The 9761-nt window shown below is 39.4% G+C and overlaps 1 long non-coding RNA gene across 1 annotated transcript; it reads right to left on the minus strand.

Moving 5' to 3' along the window:
- Positions 1–2360: 2360 nt before the first annotated feature.
- On the minus strand, positions 2361–8859 carry LOC134321217 (uncharacterized). Its single transcript, XR_010013817.1, has 3 exons — positions 8760–8859; positions 5147–5252; positions 2361–2376 (listed from the first exon to the last, which is right to left on the minus strand). It is a non-coding gene; the product is annotated as an uncharacterized LOC134321217 (long non-coding RNA).
- Between the last annotated feature and the right edge of the window lie 902 nt (positions 8860–9761).

Genomic DNA, 9761 nt, shown 5'->3' on the forward strand with positions numbered 1-9761 from the left:
TGGTAAAATGCTGGAAGTAATTTATGTAAATAAATATGTAAATAAGTTAAGTAAATGTGTTCTGTATAAGCAAAACAGTGAAAGGATAAAGTTTCAGAGGCTATAAATTCCATGTGTGCCATAAACCAATAGCACAATGGCTTGGTTTTGTTGAACTTTTGAGTTCCAATCAAAGAGATCCTGAATGAAGGAATAATTTGTGGGTAGTTTTATAGTCAATGTTACCCAGTATAAATGTTTTAGTTCAAAAGGTTTGTTTGTTTGTTTATTAGGATTTTAACGTCATGTTTTACACTTTGGTTACATTCATGACAGGAACGGTGGTTACTCATTACACAAGATTCATCAGTTCACAAGGAACACAGTCATGGACAATTTAGTATCTCCAGTTAACCTGACTGCATGTTTTTGGACTGTGGGAGGAAACCGGAGCACCCGGAGGAAACCCACGCAGACACGGGGAGAACATGCAAACTCCACACAGAAAGGACCTGGACCGCCCCACTTGGGGATCGAACCCAGGACCTTCTTGCTGTGAGGCGACAGTGCTACCCACTTAGCCACCGTGACGCCCCAGTTCAAAAGGAACAACATGATTTATGGTCAGTAAAATAGACTGGATTAGAATGTGCTTAATGTGTTATTTTTTTAGTTAGTAGTTCAGCTCGCTATAAACCAACTCAAAGAGGTTTAACAGTAAAGAATGGCAGCAAACCTGCAACATACAAAACTGTGTTAAAACACAGGACATGATTTAGTACCCTAAATTAATTTAGTACATTGACGAGCTTCTTACATTTATTTTTCATCTGAACAGCAGGTTTAATTATTCAATAATTCAGCTTTTTTCCACCATGATTTGAAAATGGAATTAATCTAAGAAAAACATCTTTGCTAACTTATTCCATCTTACATAACATCCAGACTTGTATTTTTGTGGTACAATGGTGTAGATTTAAATTAGCATTATACACAGATGAGCCAAAGATCAGGACCACCAGTTATATGTAAAACCAAAAAATGTTGAGGTAATACAAAGAGCCCATACTTATACCTTGAGAGACATGGACTCCACAGAACATCTAAATGAGCTCTGTAGTACCTGGTACCAGGACAATACCAGTGGGTCCTTCAACTGCTGAATGTTGCAGGGTGGATTATCCAAGAGTGCATGTTGGATAAATGATAAATAAGTGCCTGACCATTCACTTGATCTTGGAGTAAATCTAATTTGTCATATCAATCAACCTTCTTCAATTTATCCAATGTTCAGTTTCATTGCCTGTGTGCCTATTAAAGGTGTGTTTGACATACTTTTACAGGATGTTAGCATGGGCACTTTGATTAGCCTGCAACTATGCAGCCCAATACACACACGGGTCCAGTGCACTGTCTAATGACACATTCACTTCATCACCAGTATGAAAATTATTTGCAGTTTGAGCCAAGTAACCCTTATGTTGTTCGACCAAACATAAAAGCCTTTATGTCCCCTGGCATCAATAAACATGGCCGTACAACAACATGTGGTTCATGGCCTGTCCCTCCTTAGACCACTATCAGCTAGTGAAGAGGAGTGTAACAAAGCTAATGTTGTTTCAAGGGTTATATGGGCTGTAATGTACAAACACCACAATCATTTACTTATTAAATCATTTACTGATTATTTAATTGAAGGGGAATTAGGGTAAAACGTGGGATAAATGTTTGTAGGGTTAGTAGTGTTAATTTTTAACCAAAAAGGTTTTCTTTCAAATAAGTTTACTTACAGGTTTGCACCAGGCATGCAGGCAGCTGTGCTGGGAGTCAAAGGACCCGAGCACTGATGGTTGATGGGATTTGAAGTCCTTGGACTGCACCATTTTGGGAATGGACTTTTGTACCTATGGAGGAAGGGTTTTTTTTTATCCTTTGTTTGGTATTCTTATATAATTGTGATTGTGACACTGTCTCAATGTAATGAATATAAACTGATGTAACTGTATAATGATACCATGTCTTTGTTTGTCATAGACCAATGACTTTTTGATAGTGTTGAACTTAGGAAATGCTATGTTACCTGTAGTTGGTTTGGTCCAATTCCTCATGAGTATTTAAGGGAAAAAAAAAAAAAAAAAAAAAAAGAAGAGTTTGTTTGGTTGTGCATGCGGGAGTTGTAATGGTGGTGCAATAATTGAGAAGCACTGAAGTTTAGTTTAAAGTTTGTTTATTAGTTTAGGCTGGGTTTGAGTGTAGGAATATCTCAGTGAAATTAATTTTTATGTTTATTATTTTGCACCTGGTTTTTTTTTTTTTTTTGGATTGGGAGAAATAAATCAACACAACTGCATCCTAAGTTCCTGATTCTGACAGTTTTTCCATCACTGATCAAGTATCCTGTAACAAGGAGATAGAACAGATAGACGAGGGCATTAGTGGAGTAGCGGATATTAAACTTCACAAGATTGTCCAGAAAAAAGACTATCAACCAACAGGTACATAAGGTCATGCCCCAGAGAACATGGAACACTCAGGTGACCATTGCTAACACAGTCGGTGTCCAGTGTGGATTTGTCTCTGCAGCACGGTTCAAATGGGTGTGGTCATGCCACCTCTAAAGGCAACTTGCCTGTCCAGCATGGTTACTCCATGATGGCCAAGGGGTGCGACAGCACTGGCTGAGTTCCTCGAAAAAAGATTTTAAAACATGCGGGCATTTAAGCCGCCAAAATATCGGCCTTGCGGAGTGTGCTGGTGTTTCGGAGACGGGGTTAGAAATGTCTAAATATTTAAGCAAAAAGTATTAAGAAATGATAACCCTTAAATAGCTGTAGTCTAAATACTGCTATTTCTGCCAAGTAGTAGAGTTCTACGTTTGAATGCCAATCACTGGACCATTCCATTTATTCATTAGACAGACAGAAATACAATAACTGAGCAGTTAAAGGTTAAGGGCCTTGTTTAAGGGCCCAAAAGTGGTTCTCTGGCCATTATAGGATTTGAACCAACAACCCTCCAACGTTTTAGAGCCCTAACCACAGTCTTTCTTAGCTGCTCCTTTCATTATCCCAGACTACACAAGCACTTACCAAACGATGCTCCTGTTCTGCCTTTCAGTTTATTAATGACCTCTGTGCTTTACTGGTAAACTTGGGGCTTGGGAAATGTGGAATGCTAATCAAGGACTGTTGAACAGCAGGAGATAGGGATGAGTGTAAAAGGAGGGGTGGATTCTTAATCCACTTTATTTGTCCTGACCAGCCTAAGAAATGCAGCCAATTAAAACAGATTGTATTCTAAACAATCAAACAAATAACTATCATATTTTGATGCTGGAATTATAAATGTCGTGTTTGAGGCTGAAGTACTTTATAACAGCAGTCTGTGTTTTAAGGGTGTATATGCCAACAGTGCCATTAACAGCTAGAGCCCAGGCATGCCAAAACCAGATGTGAAATTCTAAATCTGAGGACACACATGAGGAGGAGATTTGAGGGCTGGTGCGTAGCAGGTAGGTTGATAGATTAAGAGTTGTGCCACCCTCTGGAGCAGGTATCATCACTCAGTTTGGCAGCTATTGTGTGAGCATTGTAGGGCTACCTGCTGAGGATTAGTGGTGGTTGCACACCTGTTCTTTTTGTGTTTAAGTGATCCACAGTAAAGTATTTAAAACAATTATGAAATTGAATAGTTATTTAAATTATTGTCTATGGGATAAAAATATTGATTTTATACATTTTGTGTTAAAAAAACTACATATAAATATAGTGTATATGCAATATACATATTTAATTATTTATAATATATTCAATTATATTTATATTATTTGAAACAAAAATATTTAAGTACATTTGACTAACACATACAAACTAAAAGTCGTGTATTGTAGTAAAAACCATAATAATATGTACATGAGCATTCAGACCTGTATCTATAATATCTGAATATCATTAAGTGGCGGTTTTTACCTAAGTGCCCATACAACTGTGTTTGGTCGTTGAAGCCGTTATAGCATTTCATTAAAGCATCATAAATATTCGCCCAGCAAGGTGTCAAATATGCCCAGCAGCAGAACTCGAAGTTAAGCAAGGCGGTATTCCTGACCACCCAACACATAGTTTCTACACTGCCGACTGACAAACACTTCACTGAATTATCAGTGGGTTAGGACTTTTCTAACACAGATTTTTGTTGCATTTATCATATCATTAAAGTTGTTTGTCTCAAAAGCGTTTTTACCCAGATAAGTTTGTGTGTGGGGGGTGGCACCCTAGGCCCTAAAGGATGAGACAAGGATGGTCCTGCATGAAGAACTTGTAATAAAAAAATCATTATGAGCATTAAATAAATTGATTAGATTAATTGGTAAAATACTGTTTGCTACATTATGTGGCCAAATGCTGCAAATGTGAATTTATTTTGACAGGTTTGACTATTACTAAATGAATGCATTCTAATAATGCACTTACCTGTAATAAATGCAAGCTAACAAGGTTAGTTAGCCAGTCTGGCATTATGGGACGGCAAATGACATGTGGGCATTTTAAAATTACATATACATAAATATTCATGGTTTCTGCTGTTTTAATGATAGAGATATCCAAATGTGCCTTGGGCCATTGAGAATTCTCAGGGGCATGAACAACATACAGAACAATATTTTATTCAAAATAGATTGTTTTTAATTGTTTAAAATGGCCTGTTTGGAGGAACTTTAAATGAGTAGAATACAATGAAACAGCATCGATGGCTTACAGTAAACGTGTGAGTTTTGAAGGAGGAAAAAAGGAAGAGAGAGATATAGCTCTCTCTACCGCTCTCAATCTTTCAGCGGAGCTGTGAAACAGATGCTAGCGAAAAGCATTAACAAAAGAGAGTAAAGCACTTCTGACCGCAAGCCTTTGCACTCTGCAAGTCCTGAAGGTAATAATGGTTAGCAACCTGAAAAATGTCCTTATCTGAAAAAAAGCTCCAGACAGTAATAAATGAAATAATTGTACTAAATACATTAATCCATGTCAGCAGGCCCCTAGGGAGGGTTCGTGTAAGGCTTAGAGGTGGTGAATGGCACTAACCTGCCAACAAAAAGAGTCTCTCTCCTACAAACACACACAAATGCACACACATGCTCTTTTAGTCCCACACACACCCACTCACTCTCCCTCACCTCTGCAAACAGTGTATTTTTTTTCTTTGCCCTGCCTTTGGGGAGGGACAGCTCGTTATTAATCTTACTGGCTTGCTTAGCTTCAGGCGTCACAGCAGGGCAGCATCTGGGAGAGCAAGAGAAAGAGCGAGACAGGGAAGGTCTGCAGATGAGTGTATCTGAGTCAGGACATGGATAATGCCTCTGCCATTCATGAGGGCATGTGATTCAAACTGTATTATACCAGTGATACTCTGTATGGCTGTGTGGCTCTTTGGTTTTAAAATGTGTCTTCAAATGGATAAAATATTGAATTTAATAACACTTACTTGTATCGAAAGCATTGGACATGCCGCCCGCATGTTGGTACGTTAAGTTGCGCTGCCGCCTTACAGCATAAAGGTCTGTGTGAAGTTTGCATGTTCTTCCCGTGTCCGGGTGGGCTACCTCCGGCTGTCCCATGTCTCCATTTTCTCTCCCACAGTCCAAAGACATGCAGTCAGGTTAATTGGAGCTACTAAAATTGCCCTAAGCGTGAATGCAAGTGTGACTGTTTGCCTTGTAATGGAATGGCGACCTGTCCAAGGTGTTTTCTGCTTTTTGCCCAATGAATTAGACCCTTTGCAACCCTGACCAGTGATGCTAAAACAATTAATTAATGAATGTTTCAAAAGCTGATGTTAATATTCTATGCTTATGTTTTCTAGCTAGCAAGTTTGAGCCAAAGAAAAAGTTATAAGCTAGTGGGGTGAAATGGTGCCAGTGATGCAACAATAGACATCTAGGGCTGTCCCAATCCCATTTTCTTCCATTTCCAATTCAATGCCAGGACTGAACAACAGGGCAAAAATCTGTTTTACTCTAAAGCTCATCCAATATGTAATCTTGTTTTTATCAGACTACATAGAACTGGTGTTTTAGGTTTTAAAATTGTGGCTCTTAGGTCTGTCTTTTTGCCCTGTGACTGCTGAATTATGATATGACTGCACTTTACGTTTGTAGGTAAATTTAAAAAATGTAAGTGAATGATATCATTACTCATCAAAGTACAAGATTGCAAATAGAGGTAAAAAGACAGGAAGAAAAATTACCCCATAAACTCATTAACTTGTATCCCAGAATGCAAAGCTGCACCTCGACTCATCAGGCATTAATAACAGAAGAGAGAGAGAGACAGAATCACATGGACATCCAAAAGGTAATCTTCACAAAATGCTTTACATACAGTAAATTCAGGTTTTGTTTGTTTGTTTATTAGGATTTTAACATCATGTTTTACACTTTGGTTACATTCATGACAGGAACAGTAGTCACTCATTACACAAGGTTCTATCGAACACAGTCATGGACAATTTAGTATCTCCAATTCACCTCACTTTCATGTCTTTGGACTGTGGGAAGAAACCGGAGCACCCGGAGTAAACCCACGCAGACATGGGGAGAACATGCAAACTCCACACAGAAAGGACCCGGACCGCCCCACCTGGGGATCAAACCCAGGACCTTCTGTACATTCAGGTAGATTGGGGCACTTTTCTATTCAAATGTATATATTGGTATGTAACTTGCTGTAAGATTGTGTTAATTGTAGAACAGTGTAATACTTTTTTTGTTGTTTTAGTAGAAGGTACAAAATAAATAAATAATACACAATATGTATGAATTTAATGTATTCTTGTTGATTTGCACACAATTTGCCAGCAAAACATGAGCAAATTCTTAAAATGTAATTAAAAATTACATTTTAAAGTACACCAATTTTCATATACAGGACACAAGGCACAAACACACCCTGGGTGGGGTGAAAATCCATAACGGACTAAGGGCCAGTAAAGCAGTAATACAGATTCGTATTTTGAAAGGTAAGAAAAACTGACATACATGAAGAAAGTAGGAAGAATAGTGATGCAAATTATAACTGATAACTGACCATCAACAGAAAGTGATAAACCCATAACTGAAAGCTTATTAAGTTCCATCTAAATATAGAACAAATCACCAAATTTTACATCAGCAAGTCACATGCTTTATTAAAAATATTGTAAAGTCATGAACATGGCAGTAATGTAGAACATTATAAATATACACACACTGGGTTCAGCATTCATAAGGCAGATTTTATAACAACTGTAGTAAACAGAACAACATTTTTATTTCTGCATTTCCACCTTTTTTTTTTTTTACCTAATTAGTCAAATCCCATTCCCCAGTCGTACCGTCCTCTGCAGCTGCAGACCCCCACTTTCACTTAGAAGAGACACGGACCGTCACATGCCCCTTTTTGACATATCAACAACCCCATCTAACCGCTTCTTTTCACCTGCCATAGATTGGGTCTCACAGAAAGCAGCATCTCGAACAGAGTGACATGCAAACAATACGTCTTGTATCCCTCGGGCAAAGGCACTTGTGCCTGTGTGGGTGCGCAGCCAACTGATAGTACAGCTAAGATGAATGTGCAATGACACAGTTTTGATCTAAAAGGAGTATGAGTGACAGGTCAGAAATCTAAATATTGCATTAGAATCCAAATGAATTTGATCTGTACAATAAAGTACAAGAGTGAAACCTGAGGCCTGAACACATAATTTGACTATGGGATCTCCGGCGGATGGATATATGTGTGCAGAACATAAGCTAGCCAAATTCAGTGAAGCCAGTGAGTATTATATGCACTGATTAGGCATAACATTATAACCACCTCCTTGTTTCTACACTCACTGTCCATTTTATCAGCTCCACTTATCATATAGAAGCACTTCGTAGTTCTACAATTACTGACTGTAGTCAATCTATTTCTCTACATACATTTTTAGCCTGCTTTCACCCTGTTCTTTAGTGGTCAGGACCACCACAGAGCAGGTATTATTTAGGTGGTGGATCATTCTCAGCACTGCAGTGACACTGACATGGTGGTGGTGTGTTAGTGTGTGTTGTGCTGGTATGAGTGGATCAGACACAGCAGCGCTGCTGAAGTTATTTAAATACCGTGTCCACTCACTGTCCACTCTATTAGACACTCCTACTTAGTTGGTTCACCTTGTAGATGTAAAGTCAGAGACGATCGCTCATCTATTGCTGCTGTTTGAGCTGGTCATCTTCTAGACCTTCATCAGTGGTCACAGGACGCTGCCCACGGGGCGCTGTTGGCTGGATATTTTTGGTTGGTGTACTAATCTCAGTACAGCAGTGACAGTGAGGTGTCTAAAAACTCCTTCAGCATTGCTGTGTCTGATCCACTCATACCAGCACAACACACCACCACCATGTCAGTGTCACTGCAGTGCTGAGAATGATCCACCACTCAAATAATACCTACTCTGTAATGGTCCTGGGAGAGTCCTGACCACTGAAGAACAGCATGAAAGGAGGCTAACAAAGCATGCAGAGAAACCGATGGACTACAGTCAGTAATTGTAGGATTACAAAGTGCTTCTATATGGTAAGTGGAGCTGATAAAATGGACAGTGAGTGTAGAAACAAGAAGGTGGTTTTAATGTTATGGCTGATCGGTGTATTATATACATAACACACAAAATTATAAACTGATTTCAGAACCATTTTATTTTGTAGATGTCTGGGGTCATGATCATAAATAGGAGATGTCTGTCCAACATAAGTCCTGTACACTCACCTTGTTTTTGGGATCTCAAGCATGGCCATCTGTTTGCAGGGCATGAGCAGGCCAAATTCAGCAAGGCACCAGTGGGTGGATGGATGGGAGCAGATCAATATTTACAATAACACCTCAGATTGTAAGGTAGATGATAGAAGAGTCTGGACACGCATGTGCTGTCCGGTTGGGTGACGCTGTATGATTGGCTGTGAACGTCGCGCTTTATGGAGATGCGCGTAATTACGGATGCGCAACAGCGCGCGCGTGACGTCCGTTCAAATTTGCAGTCATGTCAGATATGGGTGTGGGATGATCCAGTGGAAGTGAATGAGACAGTGAGGGAGAATGAAATATGAAATACCACACACGCGCACTGCTGCAAGACACAGGCAAGGCGGAGGAGAAAATATTATATCAAATAATCATGTTTTTAAAAGAAATCATATTAAGGTTGTTAAGAGGTGCGGCACAAAATGTCAGAGCCGTGTTGCTTTCACAAGCCGTCTCGTAAATGCGAAGCGACGAGCCGTCGGCACTCACACACACACACGCACGCACACACACACACACACACCTCCAACTCTCATTTCTCTCATATACACACACACACACACACTCAAACCTCTCTCTCTCTCTCTCTCCCTCTCATGCAAAAGGGTATTTCCGTCCACAAAGAACACTGGATTGGGCGGTCACGAGTCCGACTTGTTCAGCCAATCTTCTTTTTACAAGGCGGGGCTTATTGATGGTCTTTCAGCCAATAGATGCTCAACAATGACACCGCATCCCACGTGGGACAGAAATTTTGTACGTATGAATGGACATGTATTGAGTCCACTCGAACCAATCATGGAGGGACAAACTGTTAAACTGAACTCGGATTGGTCAGCGATTTCGAACAGTTCTATATTCATCTTGATGTGCTCGATGTTTAACCCATTCCTTCCCTCTATTAAGGCTTGACTGTGTTCCTTAGAAATACAGTACGTATTAGAGTACATTACTAAATATATATATATA

Source organism: Trichomycterus rosablanca, chromosome 10 (assembly GCF_030014385.1).
Source record: "Trichomycterus rosablanca isolate fTriRos1 chromosome 10, fTriRos1.hap1, whole genome shotgun sequence".
NCBI classification, from domain to species: domain Eukaryota; kingdom Metazoa; phylum Chordata; class Actinopteri; order Siluriformes; family Trichomycteridae; genus Trichomycterus; species Trichomycterus rosablanca.